The sequence below is a fragment of the Gambusia affinis genome, linkage group LG15 (genome assembly GCF_019740435.1).
Source record: "Gambusia affinis linkage group LG15, SWU_Gaff_1.0, whole genome shotgun sequence".
Taxonomy (NCBI): Eukaryota; Metazoa; Chordata; class Actinopteri; order Cyprinodontiformes; family Poeciliidae; genus Gambusia; species Gambusia affinis.
In genome coordinates, this window is record NC_057882.1 from 11,782,706 (window position 1) to 11,808,070 (window position 25,365).

Here is a 25,365-nt window from a genome sequence, read left to right on the forward strand (position 1 = left end):
CTGTATGACTATCTAATGTGTAACTGGCACAGAATAAAGGTAAATAAGCTCCTCGTGAATCTGAAAAGTACAACTGTACATGTAAAGGAGTACATTAAAATGGCATGCTACAGCTAAAAGCTGAAAAAGAAGACACGTTGTGTTTTGCAAGTTGACTAGAAATAACTAACTGCTAGCTAGATAATAGAAAAATACGTAGTAAAAGGTACATAAATAATATTTATTTTAACATCATTCAAAGACCGTGCACCCCACACTAGGTGGCAGTATGATATGGATAAGTTAAGTATTTGTTTTTTTCAAAAGGCCGTATTTGCAATGTTGTAATGAACAACCAAAAGATTTTCACTCATAGTCCATTAGCTAGTCACCTGAGCTAAAATGTTCAAGATAAAATCGTTTAATAAACCTAAACATTGACAAATTAATTATCTCAAGGTGCAATTTTTTCTTTCAGAAGTTTGTTTTAAGAAAATAGTTGTATTTACAAATTGACTCTTACAATGCAATTGTACATGAATATTCATATTCCTTATGAAAGTGTTTAATTAACATTGAAGTTTGTTGTACTGAATACAGTAAAATATTCTATATCAAAACTATGTCATAATTATTTGATATTAAGTTGAAAAAAATGTAGAAAAAATATTTCAAAGGCATTAGAATATTTTGATACTTGGGGAAAATTTGAGCATTTTTTCCCCAAAATTTTGAGGCAGTAAAGTTAAAATGCTCAGTGGAGATTCTTACCAGTTTAAAATTGTACATAATTTATGAAGCAGACAAAGGGCCATATGCTCATTGCAGTTGAAAAATCATAAGGATGAATAAAATTCTATCTTAAATACCTTTTTAAAGAAATGTGAAATGGTGTGTTTGGCAGTGTGAACATCTTATGCCCAGAAACAGTTTTTTTTTTCCAGCTTTTTCTGCAGCTGGTATGTTTTTAGGCAAATACCTCAATGACCAACCAGCGAGAAAAACAACGTGTAACATGTCAGCAAGGTGGATGGAGAGAAGTGTGTCAGGGGAGACTGCTGACTTTTGCTCTTTTTATCTTTTGCTTGTATTTATATTTGCATCTTTCTGTGATTATTTTACTCTTGTCATATTTTCATCTTCATCACCCAGGGTACTACTGCACTTTTGTTATGTTCTAATGACATAAAAAAATTTAAATCTTATGTAGGCAGGGAAACAAATGTTAAAAAATATTTGGAACCACTTGTAATTATTTTTGGTTTTATTTTGTTTGTTTTATTTTAAATGACAAAAAATTTCTTCCTTTCAGATTATTTTTATGAATTTTTCAAGTCGGTTTTGTTTCTTGAATGTCAGTCCAAAGCATCTGTGACAATTTAAAAAAAGCTAACAATTATGGGAGAAAATAGTTACGGCAATTTGGGTAAATATATAGTCATAACAAAAACACAGTCACAACATGTTAATTACAGTCAAAACTATAATTATCAATTGTACCATCTCTTCGAATATTACCATCTTGTATAGTGTGACAATCTAATTACTTGTTAATCAAGATAACATGAGTGAAACTCAAGCAGTAGCAGTGAGGGTGCAGTCTACGTGCAGAATGTAGTGCAAAAACAATTAGAAATTGAGCTTTTTAAATGGACAAAGAAAATATATATCTTTTAATTTTAAAGTGTGAAACTTGCAAAACAAAACATTCATATAAATTTTATAAGGACATGAGATTACATGTTTTGGATTTAAAATTGAATTTCTAATGAGGCAGATGAGAAGAAAATAAGTGTAAGGCCCAACAATAATTAATTGTTTATTCATCCATCCATGTTCTGCAGGTGTCTTTTTCAGTTTAGGGTCACGTGGAATCAGAGGACAGAAGAAAACCAAGAATAACACGGAGCAAGACTCTATGAACATGCACATAGGCGCTGTACATGTGTTGCTGCTTTTAGTCTGAGGGAGACCAGAAAATATGTAGCACTGTCTCCACAATTAATAATAATAAATAAACCAATAAAAATGTATGATTATAAAACATTATGTGCTACTTAAGTGTTAGTTCCAACACTGTCTAAACGTCTTTAGACAACCGTTAAGATACCCAAAAATGTTTCTCACTTATTATGACAGTAACTAAACAATAAAATATATACACCCATCTGTGTAACTGGGTGTGACGATGAAGGAGTGCAATGATTCATAGAGTCTGTCTTAAGGGGAAAGCCCCTCCCTTTTGATGATAAGCAAACCCAGATCCTGGAGTAAAACCTTCCCTTCAGAAACCCGTGGTGATGTCACAGACGCTGCGTCCTCCTGGTTTCTGCAGGCTGCAGCCATGCCTTTTCCGCTCTAACAAGTTGTTATTTTTCATTTTGGACTCAGGAAACTGCATCAGTAGCTTATTTCAATGAACGATTAGGGGAGCACACAACTCTGGAAAATACCAAAACGATGCAGACATTGCCAGACTGTTACACATGTCTGCGGAGGAGGAGGAGAGAGGAAGGGAAGAGCCAATGATCTAAAGCTGTGAAATGGGAGTAATTGGTCTGAAAGAGTGAGAGTCAGATAGTAAACAAATAGAGGTTAACAACAAACCTATTCCAGGCTATACCAGAGCAACAGAACAGTAAATAATGAATTCTAAATCAACCTGATGATTATTGAAAAAAGCTATTTAGCTAAATTAAAATAAATGCTGACTGTAAAAAACAAAAAAAAACAAAAGAAAAACATCATAGTAAACACTAAAATAAAGTGAATAAATGCTACAAGTTACAGCTTTAAGTCAGGAGAACAGATTGTGAGCAAAAAAGATTTGTAAATAATTACAGATTGAATATTGCAAGCCAATATATAGTTGGAAAAAAATTTGATGACTATTTTAGTTTTTCTTTCACACAGATTCTCAGCCATCCAAATTTTAAAGGTAGCCAAATATTTTTTTCTGCATCATTTATGTGGCAAACATAACTCTTGGCTGTCTGACACATCTTCCTTCCTGGTTCACCATTTCAGCAAAGATATTAAGAGAAGCTGTAAACACAATTGATTCATGATGAATTGATTCATATCAATCAAACATATCAAACATTTGCCACAGACAACCTCTGGCCCTTTTGTGGGTCAGACTGGGCTCACAGGACACCTTTAGCTCTGAAAGATGTAAAAAATACAGTTACAATAGAAAACATTAAAGTTGAGCGTTGTTTAAAAGCATTACGGTTTGGACAAATAATAGTCCAAAAAGGTAGACATAACTACAACACAAAGTTCAAATAAAATTATTTATTTAGAGACTCAACTGAAGAGCCTTTCTTGCGTTTTAGCTGTTTTTATGACATGGACTACAGGGTTTCCCCCAGTATTATAAGTCTGGTGGGCCACCACTTGTGGCCACCACTTGTGCCCACACCTGGCTAAGCATTGCTTATTTATTTAAGTTTTTAAAAATGTCTGTATTTTTCAAGACTGTATAGTTGGTGTTCAGATATTAATCTTCCAAACTTTCAATAATACAGGTTTTAGGAGGTTTTCTGTGGGAAACATACACACCTTTTCCCAATTTTTATTTCTAAAATAGTTTGATCATTCTCTCACTTCATAGTAATGCATAACATTGTCCTGGTCTGTCATATAAAATCCCCATTGATGCCACTGAAGTTTGTGGTAAAGCACTGTAAATATGGGTATAGTACTAAAAAGCCACATCTTCTTTAGTGGAACAATCCCACCTAAACACATTCACAGTCACCAAAAAAGCAGAGCTACATTATATTCCAGCAACAGGTCAGCAGTTAAAAAACATGTTATAACACCCTGTTTCTATATAATGACTCACTGAGTTACAAAAACAGCACTTTGATGGGTGTGTTTTTCCAAAAACACCAGACATGATTTAGAACAGTGGGAAGCCGATATGAGGGCATGAAAGTCCCAGACCTTCAATGGAGTAAATTGAGTGTGTGCATGCTGTGCACGTACACTGCAGTGTGCACCCACTCATCCAGGAAAATATTGTGGGTTCCTGTGCTATTGTGTCTGCCTTATGACTCAGTTGCACTTTCACTTGTAGTGAACTAAAGGAACAAACTAGTTAGACAAACCTATTTCAAGGACTATGAAGACAGTCTGAATCATATGTCCAGACACACACACACACGCCAACACACGCAAGTTCAAATCAGACAGACATTAACAGTTCAGACGAACAGAGCTGGGCGGGCATCTGCTGCTCATTTTATTTATGTCATGGGTAATTTAATAAGGAAATCTCCCCAAAATTTGCACTGAAAGATAAAAAAGCCTTTTAGGATTATAATAAGATTAGTAAAACTTTTTAATATGCAATAAGGGAAATAGTACAAGAAACCATAACAGGGCTCAAGTAACCATTAATAAGGTTTTGGATTTGAATCAGCCGTGACTGCTTTGTTTTGTTTACGCCAAAGTTCAAAGACGAACCTCATTTCAGTGAATCGTTCAACAACCACTAGGAAGTGATTCCTCCGATGTAGTTGATCAATACTAAATTAAAAGAATTTTTAAAAATATATATTTGGGAGTATACCAATATTCAATCTTTTCCTAGATAGCATTTTAAACCACAGAAGGTTGGGTTAAGGGTTAGAAACAAGACAACGGCTCATAATATTTCTAAAACAAAATCCAAAGACATTAATTCACTAGAAAGGCATCCAGAAGGAGTGAAATAAGCTACTGCTGAGGAACAACTGAAGTAAACCAAAGTGTTCTTTGACAAAAAGGAAAAATTATATATTCTATTGTTTCTCAATATGGAAACAATATATTTACAGAGCTAAAAGCTACAAACTAACTATTACTCCCAAGAGAAATTCAGTTGCCCAAGCTGATAGAGATGCACTGATAAAGGCAATAAAGCCCAATACTAACTACTAATGGTTTTTATCTTGTTGTTTTACAGGTGTGACCTGGCTAAAACATATGCAAAGTCATTTTTAAAAACCTTGTTTAGATCATAGATTAAAATAGTTGTGCTGTAGACACTGTGACATAGTTAAGAGTTTTCAAAGCCAAGAGAATATATCAAAAACTCATCAAGTATGCGTCAAAGTGTACATGCTTAACCTTAATAAGTTTGGATCAACTAAACAAATGTAGTTGACACCTTGTTGATGCATTTATAGACAGAAAAGGAAGGGGTTTTCCTTCAGCTTAGATGTATTAAAGGAAAAATAAAGCAAAAATAAAGATTTTTCAGGATTTGGACTGACAATCTGACTTGATTCTGAACACTAGCTGACTATTTGGTGCATCACTACATACAAATTCATAATAATGTACAGGGGGGAAAAAAAGGCTATTCAGGGGTCATAATCTCCAGGTGTAAGATTGCGAATAGAGAAAAGATGTGAGCTGTGGTCAGAATAACAACGGTCTGCTATTGTTCGTCAATGTTGCACATTTATTTGCACTACTACAGACTAAAACGCAATCAAAGATGAAATGATAAACAGTAAGAAAAAATTTTCATCAGTATCCCATCACTACCGTAAGATTTTCTGGTGAAGGCACGAGAAAATGTTTAAAAAAAGACCGAAGGGGAAAAGAAAGAATATTCTGATGGAGCCTCCAGCTTCAGTTTTGAAAGTGACACATTGAGATGAAATGAAAATGCTAAAAAGCAAAAATCCTTGAATGTGACTGCTATACTTGCAGGTGTTAAAACAATAAATAGACTACAAGCAAATTGTTTTTATTATCAGAAAGATAAAATAGGTTCACCTGATTTCTGTAAATGCAAACTATAGACTCATATTTCCATCCTATAAATAATCTGGTCAGGGTCCAGGAATCCATGCTTGTCTTTACTCACTGAAAATAAAAAACAATAGACAATGAGGAAAATTAAGAACTTAAAACTCTTACATTAAGTGTCATTTTTTATATTTGTTTATCTGTGTATAGCGCAGACAGAGAGATATAAGGATTGTGACATATTAAACAGCATTTTTGTGATATTACTAAGATATTTACAAATTCAGAAGAAAAAAAACTGCATAATGATTCCACAAGGTTAGACAAATAAACCATTTTAAAATGTTACTAAAAGTGACATTATGTACCAGTCTTAAAACATTCTTTGTTCAAATTGTTTAATAAAAAAAATAAAGAACATTATTCAAGCCATAAAGACACTTTCTTTCATATAAACCAATCATATTAAATCTAGTATTACAGACATAACAGATGAGCAATGGATATATAAAGTTTGTCTGAGACACAGAAGACAAATGGAAGACAAAGTTTGTTTTCATGTCTTTTTTTGTTTCCTGGGGGACTTTGTAGATATGACCTGTTTATAGTAGCTAAAAAAAAACCATCTTTCATAGTCTCCATGTTGCAGTGATAGTGCTGGTTTTCTGCTAAGTAGATGCAAGTCTGGAGATAAATTAAGCCTATCTGATTCTGAGTCTGAACAGGCTAAAGATTAATGTGTTCATAATGAAATCTGTGGTACTAAACTTTAAAGAGGAGTTATAATGTTTATCTCTTTAATTTAATTACAGTTAGAAATTGTTTTCTGATAAAAGTTCAACAAAACAATCACTGTTGCTTCTAGTCTTGATTCAGTTCCCCGTCATGTGATTGTATATCAAACACTGGTTTTGGACTTGTTACCAGTAGAGGAAACAGAATATAGACGTCATTCTGATGGTTTCCGATACCTGACAGGAGTCTTCTGAAGGCTGGACCACCATGCTGAGCCGACATGGAAAGAGGCTTCTGATCTGCTGTGACCGAGCTGACGGGCTATAAGCTGATTAGCTATATCCTTCCTTCCTCTGTTGATTCTTTAAGAACTGCCAGAGGCTGAGCTATGACTGGTGTACAGTAACAACAAGGCTCTACACATTTTTGAGGTACTGAAGACTTCTGAAGCTAAACGAGACACACCAGGCAGACTCTGCTATGCCACTCGTTTCCTGAACAAAATGTACTGATTGCGGCGAGATGTTGTCATTCACATTCATCATGTGATACCGTTTGTCTACTTTAGATTATTGATAAGTTAAATCAATTCAACCCAAAATGAAAAGGAAAAGCGACTCAGTCACAAATACGTCGGGGGGTTTTTTAAACACAGATTAAATTTTCCCTGTGGTATTCCCCTTACTTTGTCCTTTTCACATCAGTGAAACATAAAAGTCAGACATTATCAGTAGTAATGGAGCAGTGAGGTTTTAACTCTGGACATCTGCACGTATCAAAATTAAAGTTTTAAGATAAAGAATAATCAAATGTATTAAAATGTAAGGCAATAGCTAATGTCACATATAACTAGACCTGAATTAACTTGCTATTTGGCCATTTGACCCGAAAAGCGGAGAGCCCAGATCGGCATTTTGAATAAATTCTTGTTGCATTTATTCTTCTGTCTCCCTCTTTACTGCTGCTTCTTTTTTTGCTGCAGTGTTCTGTGATTGGTTGAACACATGTGTCAAGCACTGTCAGGATAAGGAGTCTTATTGGCTGGTAATTCAACCCAACTCCACACTTCACCAACCACACTCTCCCCAAGCCTGGGCGTAAATGAGCAGGCAGACAGATGAGTGGCTCAGGTGGGGTTTCGCTACTAAAGAGACGGGAAGAAGCACTTTTCGCCACTCCAGGTAACACAGCACCAGCATGGGGGACAGGGTAGCAACAACAGGCACAGATAAATCTGCTGGGATCAGTGGTTTAAGAAAAACCCTTTTAATGCATTCACTTTTTATTGCAGAAGCATAAACTCCCGCTGGAAAATCAAATTTTTATTTTGAGTTTTTAGTACGAAATCACTGCTGCAACAATTGTCACCCTAAACAAATTTTTTGAACCAAATTAAGCAAATATTCTAAATTGGTTTTTCCTAGACAACAAAAATAGATTCAAACAAGGAAACCATTTATTTTGTAGTGTGGCCATTAGGTTTAGCAGCACGCACACTGAGTACCTTGGTAACGAAGGAAAAGCAAAAAATATTCATCAATTTTTGTGAGAGAACTGCAGCAAAAAGCGGTGTCTTAGAGTCCCAGAGTCTCCATAACAACCACACAATGCTATCTTCATGCCAACTGGTCGTCTGGGAGGTGTGCCGGCAAAAAAAGAAGCTTTTCTCATCCTACCAACAAAAACAACTCTCCAGGTAGAGCATTTTTTGTAACAAACAGTCCAGGTGGAAAACACATCATGCTAACTGTGAAATATACTGGAGGTTCTATAGTGCTGTGGGCCTCTTTTTCTGTAATCATGAACTCGGCAGTGCTAGAGCATTTTCTACAAAACTCAGATGGACTTTTAACAGTAAACTGATACAGGTCATAGTTGGAGCTTTCAGCAAAAATTATAATCCAACACGTACAGCCAAACTGAGCAGAAATGGTTCACCAGAGACAAATAAATCAACTACCATTAACCTGAAGGATGTAGGCTTAAAATGGTATCATGTTGTGGCATTTATTCGAAAAATGATAAAAGTGAAGATATATAAGATATATATAATATATATATATATATATATATATATATATATATATATATATATATATATATATATATATATATTTTTTTTTTTAACATTAGGCTCTGCATAACGTTCAGTAATACTGCTCCATAAAGTCATTTATAATATTAAGCAGCACACAATAATTGCATTTGAATTTAACATTTACTAATGCTCTCACAGATGAAACCGGGTAGATCCGTTCCCTTATCATCATCATTATGAATCACAATGCTTGCCACACCACTTTATTCCGAGATAACATTAAACAATTCAAAATTTGCCCTTGGATAATGGACATCGGAGTCCCCAGCCATAGATGCTAAGAGATGCATCCTGAGGGACGAGCTGAACAGAAGAGAGCATAAGAACGAAGCCAGAACTCTGAACAATACGAGTCGGATAGCTTCGCTCCTCGTGGGCCGAGGTCTTTCAGGTTTTAGATGTGCCCCTGCTAAAACACCTGATTTCAACGTTCGAGTCATATCCTCCGTCTGTCACCAAGTTCTGTCAGACGCTGTCCTTTGAGGGCTGGAGCTGCCCACACATGCTCTAAAGAGAATGTGCAAAGATGAGTGATGAAAGATCTATGTCTCTGTGTGCTTCAACTTTGTTAAACGTTATAGAAGGAGATTCACTGCTGTCACGAGGATCTTATTTCTCTGGAATTATTTAGAGCGGTTCTCAAAAACAAGCAATGTAATTCTATCAATCAAGGTCATTGCTTTTAAACTGATTTATAATTTGTTTTAAACTCGTGTATATGGTTACAGTAGTTTTACTTTTATGTAACCAGGTCATAATGTGTTGCAGATTTCTGCCCACGTTCCTCTTGCAAATGAAATCTGTATCTCATTGAAGTTTTACCTGGTTAAATAAAGGAAATAAAAGAGGTGGTAGAATGTATCAACAGCAGCGGTACCAATGATAATTTTCTTAAACATGTTTTGCCCCACTCAATACATATTCAAAGCCTGGATTTCTCAAAAATTGTCAATTTAAGAATGTTTCTGCAACAACATATGACATTAAAGCTTTTTATACATTTTTAGAGGGGTGCCAGTGTTTTTTCTACATCTGTATATCACTTTCCTTTACATGTATTTATTCTGGAAAATGCAACTGAGTAGTGGTGAGCATTTATTGTATAATTTATAATTTATTGTAATAAAGTTCTGATTGTGATATTTATTGTTGCCACAATAAATTCCAATGAATAATGTTTAAAACGCCTCCATATTTCTATGTTGTCGGAATTGTTAGTTTTTTTCCACAGTTTATTTAATAAGAGTATCAATAAATATGAATTAATTTTTAAATATAATTTAATGTAGCTAACTGTGTGCAGTTTGTGATACAAATGGCACTTCTTAACTTCTTACTGGTGGCATATTACAAATGGAAATGTTTTTCAAGAGCAGTTATTGTGTTTATGTTGCTATGACTGCTGTGTCACGCCCAAAAAGTGAATTAATAAATACCTCTTATTATCACTTTTATTGTTATAACAATAGTACCACAAAATATCAAGATAAAACTTTAGGTCCGTATCGCCCAGCCTTAGAAATAATTATTTTTAAAAAGGATTTCCACAAGTTTATAATCATTAGCATCAATAGTGCTAATTGCTGTTCTGAAATCTAAGTCAAAACCAACCAACTGTAAAGTGCCAAAGGTCACTTTAGGGTAGCTCATCAAAGCTCAAAAAGGTTTGCAAGTCTGGAAACCCCCCCCCCCCCCTCCCCACACACACACACGCACACACACACACACAAAATGCAACTAAACTGGGTCACGTCATTGCTTTGCGTCACTTGATGTGTACAACACCAATCTAAATAGCTGCATGAGCATGCCGAATAAATCCACAGACACACACGCACACATTAGCATAACACAGTAGTGAGATGCAACAGTGTTTAATGCCTCTTAGTCACAGCACACCAAAAATCAGCAAATAGCGATGAGAAAAAGTGAGTTTTCCAACAGCGATTCTGCCAATATTGTAGTCTATCACAGTGCAGTAGGTGTGATTTTCACCTGCAGGCCAGACAGAAAAATAAAGCTCTGTGAAGATTCAACTTACCAGTGGGACTCGGTTGGCGCTCTCCATCCACTGCAAAAGCTCTTTCAGCCTCCTAAACAAAAAGAAAAACAACGACTGAAACAGATGTATTTGTCCAAACGGTAAAATACAGTCGAACACTGATGCTGTTTTCTACTGACTCTTTGTGCTTTTGATCTGGTGCTCCACATACACCAGTGATAATGTGAAGTCTAATATTCAGATCAGAGCAAGAGTGGCTGTTTCGCAGATTGAGGTCAGGATTTGGTACAGAGTGTTATGTAACCCGATATATGGGCCAGAATAATAGTATTACATATGAGACAGCAGTTCAAATGGAAGTCATGGTAGAGGAAGGCAAGCGGAGACAGGCTGCAAGAGCAACTATATTTTTAGGCCATGGCTCAGACAGGTATACCCCAGAGAGCTTTATATATTAAAACTATTTTAATTGCTCTACTTTGCTATTATTGTGTGCTTTCTGCTTTCCCCTTATATTCCATGTTTCACTTTATGATTATTTCTCAATTTTAAGATATCCGCAATATAATGCCCTGACTTTTGCACTTATATTTAAAGATCTCATTCAGGTCTTGTCAATCTGTCATTACTACGTCTGCTTTTTGTTCTCCTCTATTGCTTGAGAAGGGTGGGATATCCGCATTGGTTGCTATGGCACCAGACAGCTCCTCGTTTTCTCAGCAAACTGCTATCTGTGATTGTGTGTTTCAGTGTGCAAGACTCTGGACATGTGTGCATGTGTGTGTGTGTGTGTGTGTGTGTGTGTGTGTGTATGCTACCACCTGTCCACATGTGGGCACAGGCACTGTGTGCATGCATGCATACAGTTTACTGTGAGTTGTTGCAGCAAAATGACTAGAGTCTAAAGATGTATGCTCCAAAATGCTCAAGAATATGCCCAGCTCTTTACTAACCTGCTGGATGTCACATCTGGTGAACATCTGTTTAAAGTAGCAGTGTATATTTCAGTCGGTGTGTGTGTGTGCAAGGCTTCCCTACATTCGGAGGGAATTTAACGATTGGCACAAAAGAATAAATCTGTCATAGAATATGTCAGTTACTAAATGAGTAATGATCAGAACATGCAGGATAATTGTTAAAAAAATAGATGTAATATGTTTTTATGTCTTTGCTTCATGTTATTCATGGCTTGGAACCTATCATAGTTTGCGATGGGCGAGTGCGTGGAAGAGTTACCCTTTAGATAGGTCATTAGCGCATCACAGGGCCAACACAGAGATACAGAAGACAAACAGTGAACAAACACAAACATCTCTGACCAATTTACTCTAAAATCAACTGCAAACCTGAAGTTACTGGAGAAAACACACCCACACAGAGGGAGAACAAGACACACTAGGGCCTGCAAATGTACGATTAGAACAGGAAATCTGCTTGCTGTGAGGTGACAATGTTAATGAACACAATGCTGACATCCTTATTATTTATCATAACATCCACTTTCTATATTCACTTATTCAGCAGTTAATAGGCGAGTCGTGGGGAATACCCCGGACATCTTTAAATAGTGTGTCATGAAGATGTACAGTAACTTTTAATCCTTTTAAAAATTTAAATAATTGATCTTTATGTTTCAAATAGATGTTGGGTTTGAGTCTGAACAAGAGAATAACAGCAGCAAACAGCATACACTGAGCTCCCACCCCAAATCCAGACTTTTGTTCTGATAAAGAGAGGAATTGTGTTAAGAGGAAATTCAATCTTACTGTGGTTTCATTAAGTAATCCAGATAGCCTTGAGGTTAGCTTACCTAAAATTAAAATTAAATAATAGAGATTGACCAGCGTTAGACAAAGGCAACTTCATTTATAAGAGTAGTACAGACAGGAAATTGCAGAACATGTAACTAGAACTAAGGTTTTGTGGCAAAGGGCAGAGAAAAAGTATAACACATTCAAATTGAATGATTTTCAATTTATTTTGTGTTTTCTTATCTAATTTTTAGACTTTTTACGCTAATTTTATATTTCCACTTTCTTTTTTATTATTATTTTTATAGAAATTCTTTGCACTTTCCCTGGACTCCACGTTTTTTCCCCCATTTTGTGCACCAGCAGATGGCAGTGTCTCCATGGTGCTAACTTTTCCAATCAAAATGCAGTCAGTGGTTTTAAAAGAAGTGCAAATATCTAACTAATAAGAAAGGGTATTAGGAGCTTTTTAGTTTTTATGAAAGCAAGCTTCTTTTTCTCCTCCTAAGGTTTTTTTTTTTACTTTAAATCCTTGAGTAAATACACACTGAAATAGCAAAGACGGGTAAAAGATGAAGAACAGAGGCTTTCCCTGCATTATTTAGGATAATCAGGACATAATTAGACCGAAGAAATATCAAAATTAGTGCCAGGGAGGACTGAATATTTACAAAGTACAGCAAGTCTACTTGTTGAAAAATATCTCAGATAAGGTAGCCTGAAACCGAAGGAACTCTGTGAACTCGCTGTTCTGACAGCTGAGTAAAGGTGGAGTACAAAAAGTGAGGAGCAGTCGTCAGTCAGTGAGGAAGTGCGTGTGTGTCTGAGTGCGTGTTCATGTATGTGTGTGTCGAGGCTTTAGCGTTAAGTGAACGGGGTGTGTTTTTTCCACTGTGTGAGGCCTCAGGCTGGGGTAGGGTGAGGCGGAGCTCTGGGGAGGCGCAGCATGGGGCGGGCTGCTTCAGCTGAACTCGGTGCACTGTATCTGCGCTCAGGGCGGGAGGTCACAGAGTCCAGCATTCCTCCAGAGCGCTTTCTGTTTACATGACTGCTGCTGGGCCTGGGGGAGGTGGCAGCTCTGCATATCTACATCGTCAGATAAAACCATACCTCGCATTTATGTTCATCACCCAACAAGGACTGTCAACTTTTATTTGTAATCTTGAAAGCGTTCAGGACACAAATATGAAGTTCACTCTGACTGCCTGGATGTGGATTTGAACACAAACAGTAGCAGCAGTTTATCGGAGGAACACCATCACAATAATGCAACTTTACTTCCTGTTGTATCATCAGAACCTGATGAAGTGTATTACAATACGACACAGCACTCTGACAAAGTAAGAGTCATTTCAATATGACAAACCAAACTTAAGAAGACGTTATAAAGTTATTTATTTCATAAAAATGTATAAATTTACTTGTGAGGATTGTTTTTGAACATGAAAAATACAAGGAGTAATTTTACTGTAATGACTGTTTTGCAAAAATATTCGTACCCCTTTAACTTTTCCACATTTTTTCATTTTACAAAATCTATTTTCTTATAATTTCAAGTAATAAACCAACACAGTGCAGTGCGGTGTAATAGTGATCTGTAAAAATAATCTGACAATAATCCGATGATGGGATTATAACATATTAGGACCAAATTTAGTTGAAACCCAGAGTTTTTAACAGCTGAAAACATAAAAGAATGACTAATTTCTCCTCAAACATATTATATTTCTCATTATGACAAATATGTTGAATTAATTTTATCGAGAGAAAGAGAATCTTCATGTTTATTATCAAAGATTTACAGATTTGGTTATTTTATACATTTTTATGGCCTGAACAAAATTATTAAAATCAGTGTCATCAGATCAGGAGTGTGTAGAAGATTCACTCTGGATACAATGTATTTACAGATCTGTCAGGAGAGGGAATTAAATATGCCTGATGGGAAATTAATTATTTTTTAGTCTGCTTTCATATGTCAAAAAGCAGATGTGTGCACCACAATCCTTTGATCTTAAGAGATTGACGTAATCCTAAAACAAAGTGCCAACCCAATCCTGTACACTACCTCTCTGTACTTATTTTATTTGCTCCTGTTGCGTTCTCCACCTTCTCCTCTCTTTTCCTCCTTCTCCTGTACTTCTGCATCCATCTCTTCCCCCTCCTCATTCCTACTCCAACTTTCCTGACCCCTTTTTACAACTTCTCAACCACAGCTGACACTGTCCTTAACAGCAACAATGATAAACTTTGTAGCACTTTTGCAAAAAGAAATACGTAGCACAAATACAGTATAAAAAGCAACGTAAAAAAGGACTACACATAGGAAGAGGATTGATGCCATTAATTGTATTTTTCTGAAGCTGGTTGAAAAAGCTGCATATGGATGAAAAAACAGACCAATACTACTTGAAGAATAGTTTGTATATTCAGATATTGTCTTTTTAACTTTGAAGGTAATGTTTTCTTTTGCTATAAAGAAATATGTACTTTTTCTGGTCAGACTATGGATCGATTTAATTGAGTAAATAGATTAATGGTTTATGCACCAATGATGTAACATTGCTGATGGGCTTCCTTTACTAATCTGTGTGTCCTGAACCCATCCAAAACCACAATGTACGTCTGGGGTGGGATGATAGAGTCATGTAGGAAGTGCTTGCTGACCTGCTGTAGTCGTGTTTCTTGGTCTCGTGTCGTCACTGACCTTGGCCTCTAGGCCACGGAAAATATTGATTAATTTGACAAATTTGGCTGCATCTTGCACTACATTTCTTTTCTTTTTCTGTTTAAATTTGTCAGCCACACCTATCTCTTTCTCTTTTCCTTGTGGCATGTCATCAACATGCCATTGACACAGCAGTGGCTAATGGGGATCCTAACAAACAAACTAAATTAACCCGCCCCTTTTTTAATCCTTTTTTTTCCTTTTCAAATTGGGAGGCGTCACTTGTTTTCAATTTGACTGAAAAAGAACTACTGGGAAAAGAAAGGGGCAAAACTGGACATACCCAAAGTCTTGAAGTCTGTTTTTATTTTTAAAATAAAAATGTACTACAATCACAAAACAATGGTGGAAGTTTGAGAACGTGGGAAGGATTTTGTAACCTACACCATATGCAAGTTATTTCCTTAATCTAAAACTGGTGATATTATACTGCGCTTAATTTTTATTTTGTGAATATTTTGTGGTATTGATCGTCTGAAATCACAGAGCTGGTCAAGATATTTATGGTGGGAATATTTGGGCCGGGTTCAACGAGTCAGTGCTGAACGTTGACTGTAGCTCTTCTGTGCTGATGCTTTCCTAGACCCTAGAAGCCAGCTGGTCAGCTCCGGGGGAGCACAACAGAGATGGGGAGTGACATCCAAGCCCTCGAGAGACAGTGCTCTGACTGTACTGTGGACCAGGGAGGGAGGGCATGGCTGTCAAAGGCTCCATTGTTTGATAGGCCAGCATGGTTTCACGTGCAGCGCATGATTCCCACTGTGGGTCTGAACTAAAGCCCAGTCTGAACTAAACTGTCCAGGAGGATGTGGTTGAGGCCTCCTCAAGCAGGTTAAAGTGTAACTGTGTCCGTGTTTTCTCAGGGAAAGTATGTTTATCTAGAGGACCGACATGGAGGCCCTTTTGTTTAACCAAGTAGCAAGGCTCGCCCTTAAAGCAAAGCTCTGTGAAACACACGGAGAGGTCGTCCCTTCTGTGTTGCATTCGCTGCTCTTTAGGAACAATCTGTGCATGTTTACATGTACATAGAAAGACCAAAGGTCATGAAGCGAACAAAATACATGTTAAAAAAAATTACGTGAAGATGCATGGAGAAATAAAAGAACTATAGACAAACAATTCAGTGGCATAGGTTTCCAGAGAATAAAACAGGGGAAACCAAATAAATTATAATATGAACAGAAATCCAAACTAACTGGAAATGTTTATTAAATTATGTTGTTTTTGGGGGTTTTTTTAGCATATATCAACCTTCAGAAAGTTTAGGAGATGTAAGGACACCAAAAAGTTGAAGTCAAAATTTTTTAAAAGTTCATCATTTAATTTCAACTTTAATATTCAAGCATACTATTTATTATAAATCAGCTCTTATAAGATGACGGTGAATACAACCATATTTCCAATGAGGTTGTAAAACACCAATAAAAACAATGACAATTTTCAAATCTTGAATATAAAGTTAAGATATGTTCAAATGTGTTTTTGCAAATATTTACTCATTTTTAAATCGATGCCTGCAACACGTTCCAAAAAAGTTTCAAGAACCGACTGAAAACGATGTTGAATGCTCCAATAACACTTGTCTGGAAGATTTCACCAGGGATCAGGTCAACTGGAAACAGGTGAATGGCATAACTGGGTATACTGGGAGCATCCCTCTGTCGTTCACAAGCAAAATTATACAAATACACCCCATCAAAATTATCATTTTATGGTCACTCATTTACAGTTCTCCTCTGATCTTGATATGCACAAAACACCTGCAGATACGGGTGCAACAAGTGAAATAAGGTAAAGCGTGATTCTAAAAAAGTTGTTTCCTAACACAAATTGTCCTTCATATCCATCCATCCATCCATCCATTTTCTATACACCCTTTGTCCCTAATGGGGTCAGGAGGGTTGCTGGTTTCTATCTCCAGCTAATGTTCCGGGCGAGAGGCGGTTCACCCTGGACAGGTTGCCAGTCTGTCGCAGGACAACACAGAAAACAGAAAGAACAAACAACCATTCACACACACACACTCACACCTAGGGAGAATTTAGAGAGCCCAATTAACCTGACAGTCATGTTTGTGGACTGTGGGAGGAAGCCGGAGAACCCGGAGAGAACCCACGCATGCATAGGGAGAACATGCAAACTCCATGCAGAAAGACCCCAGACCGGGAATCGAACCCAGGACCTTCTTGCTGCAAGGCAACAGCTCTACCAACTGCACCACTGTGCAGCCACCTGTCCTTCATATTGTTGCTACAATTTACAGTCCCTTTAAGAACATGCCAGAAAAGGTTTCAGAGCATCAGGGTTTGTCTGTATAAGCAGAGTGCCCATTGTTGTCTGTTTCTGCGAGCTCTTGGTAAATTCCTCAGTTTTCTCCTGTTTAGGCTACAGATTAGCTGAGTGTGCCAACAGCTCATCTAATTAGTCAGCTAATAGCTTGTTAGAATCAAAGGGTTACTTTACAAAGAGCAAAACATCAAGAAGAGAAAATATCAGTGTAATAAAAACATTGATATAAACACTTCTGGTTCATTTAAATGTTTCTTTGGTAAACCACTTCAAATATTTAAGACTAAATATTGCCACTTATAATCTAAATACAATTTAAACTTTTGAGTTTATCATAAAATACCAACTCAGCTCTATGAATCTTTCCCTTTATGGCTCAGAAATGTAATAGCAGCGAGTTAACTCCGAACCACCACATGCTGCCTCACATCTTAAAAGAATCACACCTAGAAAAAAAAGCACTACTTGAAAGTGCTTTATTTATGAAAGGACCAAAGACACACAAGACAAACAAAGGAGGAGTGAGGAGGAGTTGACAAAGGAGGAGACAAAGGAGTGAGTGTGCATTCACACTCACTCCTGAAAACCTTATTCAAGTTAGAATGAAGAGTTCACATGCAGGATTGTGGGTTCGTATTCGGATCTGTTTACATAAATCTAGCAACACTAACACAGGTAAATGCAGGCATTACTGCCCAGCCATAACATTTACAAACGCTGAGTGATGTTGGTAATTTTCATGACATTACATTATTTTTCAAAGCTATGCTGGTGACAAATGGCTCCATACAGCCAAGACCAACTTCACACTGACTGTATTTCAGATAAAACAAACTCTAGAAAACATTCAATCATCACAAAACTAGAGTTTTAGTAGTTTGTCTAAATCTTAAGAGAGAGCGCGAGAATCCCTCAAGACAAATTTGAACACTTGCATTGAACATTCATGTTTTATTTAACAAAATCTATTTGCATCATGTTATAAATATTACAAAAAAATGACATTGCTAGTTTGACGTTTTCTCTCTCAGATTAGGGACTTTAATGTAAACTCTCGATCAAAGTCTTAACACCAAAACTAAATGTAATAGTCATTTTTATTAACCAGTTCATAAATGTAGTTAAGTTGTGAAAACACAATCCTAAGTTCACTGAAACTTTCACCTGAACCCTTTACTGTGATCAGATGAGAATAAAACTGAGCTTTTTATGCTGAATATGTGAAAGAGAACTTCATATCCACTGATACGATTGGTGGGAAATCTGTGGGCTTTTTCTCTTATAAGAGGTCACAGGGACCTCACAAAAAGTGCCTGGTAAAATGAACTCTATGAAAACGGGGCCCACAAATAGAATCAGCTTCTGGGCTGCTGCATTATGAGTTGTGCAAACTCATAATGCAGCAAAACATTTAATCCGATGAACTGTCGTAGGATCAAACAGTGCATAGGATTAAAAATTTCCTTTTTGGAAAATAAAATCTATTTCATTTACTATTCACTATTACATTGATTTAGCAGAAATGTTGGTTGATGCGTTTTGATTTTGGTTGGCTATGAGTTGTTAGGTTTTTTTTGCAGGAATGTCCTCCTCGACAGGCCACTCTTTTTCATGTAAAAAATGCATCAATTCATGGTTGTTATGCTAGCATGAGGAGCAAAGCAGCTTGATGAATTTATTAATCAATCAGAAAGATAAGAATGCCAAATAACATTTCAATAATTAATTTTAAGTTATATTTTAGAATAATAACTAAATAACAGATTTACAGAAGTTTATTTGAATCAATTTTCTTTTTTTTCCCCTCATCTTCCCTATGAGGGCCACAATCCCCACTTTGAAAAACACTGATTAAAAATATTAAATTTTGGAGACTAAATAAAAACGTGGCGATCTAGATAACGGAAACAATAAACTGATGGCTCTACCAAGATACTGAAAATGGCCTATTTCATTTTATTTTTTTAGCAAGTTAATAATCCAAAACCTGTGGCCAAATTGGCTAATTGTTCACCAAACATAACTCCCAACTGAATCCCCATGTTGAAATGTATTGAAAACCTGTGAAGTGAGTTAAAGAGGAACATGCATAAGACAAGATGTGTGATTCTGAAGTTGAGAGGAATTATCAGCTTCTTCTGAGTTTCAACCATATGAATTACAATTCATATGGTTAGAGCTTCAAGAGAGAGAAGAAGTTTTGATAATAATAGGAAAATGGTTCCAACGTGCATTTCTCTGGCCCACTATCCTGATTAAGAGTGCACTCACCCCAGAATCTTCCTTGCCACTCACTCAGTTCAATTGAATTTCACACCACCAATGCTATTAATATTATATTGAAAATGATCTCAAAAATATGATCATTTATTGCAATAACTTCTGGGACCATTTATCGCCCGGTGAAATTTGTTATTGTGGCAGGTCAAGGTGCACCAGTAAAAAGCTGAAGTGCACCCAAATTTTAAATTATAAAATAATAATTTAAAAAATCTAAATTATTAGTGCAAATGTTTTAAGGGCTAAACTTCTTACGATCTAAGTAGAGCAATACGTTCCTAAGTAATTTCACTCAATTCTCATTTTCCTTCACTATATGGGATTTGTCCCAATGAACTCAGGATGAATTTAACCAGGGAGATTCACTTAACAGAAGGATTTGTAAACGAAGGCGTCAATTTTCTTCACCATTTTTGATTTTTGAATTGTAATCTGTCTATGGTCGTAGTTTGGCAATGGCAGCAAGTAAGTGAATAAAGCTATTCAGCCCATGTTGGTCATGCTTCCAAATATTGACTTAAAGTTAAAGGTTGTAGCAAGAACAATGTTTAAAACGGTATATTGCTGGCAAAGATGTTGTAGATCTATCTAACTTGGCACTTCTTACTTTGCAGAAGGGAATGGTTGTTTGCAACGCAAGCAATTTCCTGTGAGCTTCATAGTGTAGTTTCATGTCACGGCTAAATGTTAGCGATTGGGTAAAATCAGATCCAATTGTTTAAAGTCGTGCATTTACATACACCTTGTTGTGAACACAGACATCAGGCCACATGGTCACACAAGGAGGAGAAGAGTCAGAGTGTAGCAGGTGCCAGAAGATGTTTTGGGCGTTTTCTGGCACCTGTTGTGTGAACAAACAACTTGTTGTTTGTTCACACAATTATAACATCATAACACAACCATAACACAACCCAACAATGACCTTGTCGGCTGATGATTCTGTCAGATAGGTAATGATTTTCAGATAGGTTAAATTTTCTATATTCTCTTCTCATCTAAGCTAGCCTAGCTTACTTATCTCTCTGTCTCACTACAGCACACATGAATGACTGGACCACAGCCAATCAAAGAGGGGTCCAGCTCTTCACTTTTTCTGATTGGTATAGATCTCAATATGGGCCTAATGTACATCTATCATCAAACCACAAGAGAAATGTCTAGTGTCAAAGTCATCTTTTTTTTTGTTGTACTAGAATGTTCTCTTTCCTTTACACCTCAACTGGTCAAATACTATGTTTTTAACTTCTTTCTCCACCTCAGTATTTAAATTCAAGGGCTTTTTTCCATCTATGTCCTGTTGTAAATTATACAATCAATTGGTGGCAAAGAGCCTTTGGAACGTTGCAGAGTTCTGCTTTTCTAGAATGCTAATCCTTCTGGCTAAAGTCCTAATATAAATATATGAACGGGGATGCTCAACATGAACTGCTTTCATTGCTCTGGATTCAAACCACAACTCTGTCCTGTGTGTTACCTGAGCAGAAACAGGAAAGCAACATCTGGATATGTTCTGAGGGCTGTAATTCTAGAAGCTCTCCAATACCCTTAATCCCCTCACAGTATGTTGTTTATTTTGGGTCTGTTCTCTGGTCAAGAGCCAGATTTCTTAGAAGCAGCCAGCAGGTTAACAGCAAAGACACAGTGAGGTTCCACAAACAGGAAGTTTGTACATTAGGCACAGACTTTTTCCCTTTAAAATGAAATAAGCACAGGTAAATTGATCAAGATAATGTATGCAATCTTTAGAAAACGAGCTGACTTTATTTTTTTCCTGCTTTGTATGTATGACAGGGAACTAATGTGTGTGCAGTATAATATCAACAACTGCAGATCGCATACCAAGAAGTATACTCGTATGAGAAGCTAATATCTCACGTAGACACCATAGTAGGCTAGCATGTGCCTTCTTTTTTTTTTAAATACCAGCACTCACCTTGTCTGAGTTTACTTCGACCTATAAACCAGGCCGCACATCTGTAAAAATGGGGGACAGGTGACACTAAAGCTTCCTGTCAATCAAACAGGTTCAGGCGAACCCCAGAGGATGGTCAGAGAACGACCAGGCTCCATGAGCTCATGGAGTATTCAAAACCTCCATGGGAAACCTGGACTCATAAGAAATGTCTCTCCAACAGTTATTTAGAGGGCCACAAGGAGAAAGACGATAATGCTTTTTCCAGCTCATTTATACCCAATAATAATAGCTATCGAGTAATGAGTTCAATGAACGCCGATCCAGAACCGCACGGCATTCTGGGGGATGTCTGCAGAAGAAACGCTTTGGCTGCTCAACCTCTCACAGCCTCTAAGCAAGGTTGATGGGATCAAGTAACTCACTCTAGGAACAACCTGCTGAGTAACAAGCACAGTAGCAGTTTCATATTGCCTTCACTCTTCAGAGAACCCTGCGAACTCTCTATGTGGATGTCCACTAGACTTGTCCCAAAATAGGTAAACTTATACGTATGTGTATTTGGTGATGCAGAATGCAACACCAAGCTCACAATGTTGGGAATAAGTACAACCAGCTGCAAGGAGTGACTGCCACTCCATGTGCAGCACTGACCGCTGTACAATGGCTGGCCATCTCATTCATCAGACTTCCTGCTATCCATTCGGATTGTGGAAAATGAAGACATTTGTCATGAGAAATGTAGGAAATCGGTACGCTCAACTGTGAAATGTCAAGCGTCCACAGAATACCCACAATACACCTGGCCACCTCGACACTGTGCCCCATAACTCGGTAAAAACAAACAAGAACAGTACAGAGAAACCCAGCGCAACAGCTTAAGAGGAAATTGAGGATAAAGAACAAAAGGTTACGTCACCAGTTTGGCAGTATTTTCGATACTTAAAACAAAAAAACTAATCAATAATAGTATGTTGACAGATATATATCAGGATGAGTTTTTCAGCCATATCATCCACTCTATTTTTACCTCATACATAGATGTTGTTTATAAGAAACTTTGCAAACTTTTATAAGAAAGAAACTTAGCAAGTAACTATAAAAACATGCTATAAAAAAAACCTTTAAGGTGAAAAACACAATGTGAGAAAAAAAAAATCTGTCCAAGATAGCTGAATAACACACCAACAAAATAGGCTATCCTAGTTTTATAAAGACTCTATATCTGCTGAGGTAGATCGCTTTCTTTTCGCTAGGTAAAAACTAATAATGCTTTCACCTTTAACAGCAGTTTTAAACAAGCGATATACTTGTCCAACTACATTAACTATGACTGCCACTAACTAATAATTGACTGAGAATTACAAAACACAAAAACCTTAAAACTTGACAAATGCCAAAATAAGTCTAACAATAAGAGACATAAAAAGATTTAAAAAAAAAAGCAGAAGACAATGGAGACAGAAAAAAAGGTATGAGAAGAGGTCAAAAGGGCAATGTCAGCAGTGAAAAGAGGAAGCGGAGGCTCATATTTTATAGCCGACGGCAAGCGTGCGGTTTGGCAGGCATAACAGGAATTAGTTTATTAGAGTTGTTCCTTTTACGAGGGGCTGTCCTAAGAGGAAATAGGAGAACGGGGTTAAAACTAGTCATTTGCCTGATAAAAGTACTACTCTTACTCATTTATCAGTAGATAAATCTATAGGTGACCACAAATTCTGGTTCAAAACTGCAGCGTTCCTAAATATAAAGCAACTACTTTTCCAAATAACTTGTTTGTGAAGGAATATTTGAGAGATTTAAGATAGTTTTTTGCAGTTATACAAAGCAAACAAATATAAGTTAACATCTCACAAAGAATGTCCAAGTTGAAGCTATCATCTAAAAACAAAAAAGAAAAAAAACAAATAAGCAGATCTAACAAGACATGGTTGTCCACCTAAGTTAACAGGCTAGACAAGAATGAGAGGAGCAGCCAAAAGACCCATGGAATACAGGTCAGCTAGATAGGATAACTATTGTTCACACACAACAGAAACTGTTTTGCTTCTGTCCTGCTTTTATGAAATATTATGTAGAAAGTTGATGTTGAAAGAAACCCAGAGGAAGCCATAGGCCAGGTAGGAAACCCAATAAACATGTGGGAGAAGATGCTCTGGTCAGATAAGATAAGGTGACCAAACGTCCTCTTTCCCCACCGGTCATATCCACTTTTCACATCCGGGGGATTTCATTGATGGATGAAAATGTCTGGTTTTTTATCATTTATCAGGGGACCAAAAGACAAACTTAAACTGACAGGTGTGATGTGTGAAATACGACAATCTTTCTTTGACGTCCTCTCTGAGCTGCTGCCTAGTAGATGGTTCTCATCCCTTCATTGACCAACAGCCAGTAGGACTGTGCTAAAGCTGATGTTTACAAAGCATAAGTGTACCTTTACGGACAAACTGGAAAATAAATTTCCTTCATACCGTAGTGGTTGCAACAAATGGGCAACAGAGTGCACCGTCTACATCACTGGCAAAGGTAGGCTACCTGGACACAAAAACTAAAAATATGGCTTAAAGTGAGAGTTTATTTATTAAAGTGGCTGAAGAGGATAAAGACAAAACCTAAAGACTAATGCATACACATTTTTCTGTTCTTAATTTTGGACTACAAAAAAATAATTGTTAGGGATGCACCAATATGAAAATTTTCCTGCACTTTCAACCCTATGTAACACAGCTTCTCTGCTCCAAGTTCACTGCCCCATAATCCTGTGCTGCATCACGGTCACATGACTGAAACACACAAAAAACAACAAGAAGGAAATAACATCAGCAGTTCATATCGATCGTGTTTTACTTGTCGGATCGATACAGATACGTTAAAAAATAACTAACATCGTCCGATACCGATGTTGATACACATATATCTTACATCCTCAGTAAACATTTCTATGAGTATCTATTTCCAGAGATTTTAAAGTCAATTTTGCACCTGTTGGTCCCTTGAAGATTACACAAGGTGGACAGCAGGACGACAAACCTGGAGATGCAGCCTAAGCTACAATGGAAAACTTTAAATCCAGAGTTCTCAAAATGTGGTACAAGGACCACTGGTAGTCCTGGGGCTGAGCTTAGTGGTCCTCTGAAGAAAATTGTAATTCTACTAAAAGATCTGAGAATGACAAGAAACCAACTGTAAAAATATGCCAACTCTAAGTTCAAAACCCAGAGGGATTTTCTAAATAACTGCTCGGGGTCTGTGATAATTATTACGAATACCTGCATTTCTGTGATTTTGTACTTTCAATAATTGAAGCAACATGTTCACTAAAAGAGATTGCTGATAGAAGAGTGCTTGAAAGGTTTCATGAGGTAAAAATGTTTGAAAGTGCAAATAAATGCTTTTTTTACTCATATTGTCGCAGTTTATACTCAAAGCCTCCATGTTAGATTCGGAGGTCAGGGAGTATTAAGAAAGTTTACACTTTCAGTTTCCAAACTACAAACAATAAATTGCATAATTAGGCCTAATCTGTGAACAAGATGCTAAAGGAAAATATATTGTTTTTCATTACTTTCTTTTTTAAGTTAGAACAAAGTGAAAAAGTCAAAGTCACTCATAAATCTTGATATTTAAAAAGGTGTTATAAAAAGAACCACTGGTTAAGATTAAAGCATTTTCACGTGAGCGGCCCATTTAAAGTCCAAACCGACATTTCCTAGCGTCTGACTGAATGTAACTAAACTGTTTAGTTAAGCTCTATATCTAATGCAAATATTCGCTTAATTTGATTTGCAAAGAAAAATGGGAAAGCTTTCAGTTTAGTTGTGCCAGGATGTTAGACAAACC

The 25,365-nt window shown here is 36.7% G+C and overlaps 1 protein-coding gene across 1 annotated transcript in view; it reads right to left on the reverse strand.

Annotated features, from left to right (window-relative positions):
- The window catches only part of LOC122844835 (sorting nexin-19-like), a 100,013-nt gene that overhangs the window by 70,718 nt on the left and 3,930 nt on the right, over positions 1-25,365 (reverse strand). Inside the window, exon 2 of the mRNA XM_044140627.1 lies at positions 10,602-10,653. The gene's annotated coding sequence lies outside the window, so the exon portion shown is untranslated. The remainder of the gene's footprint in view (positions 1-10,601; positions 10,654-25,365) is intronic.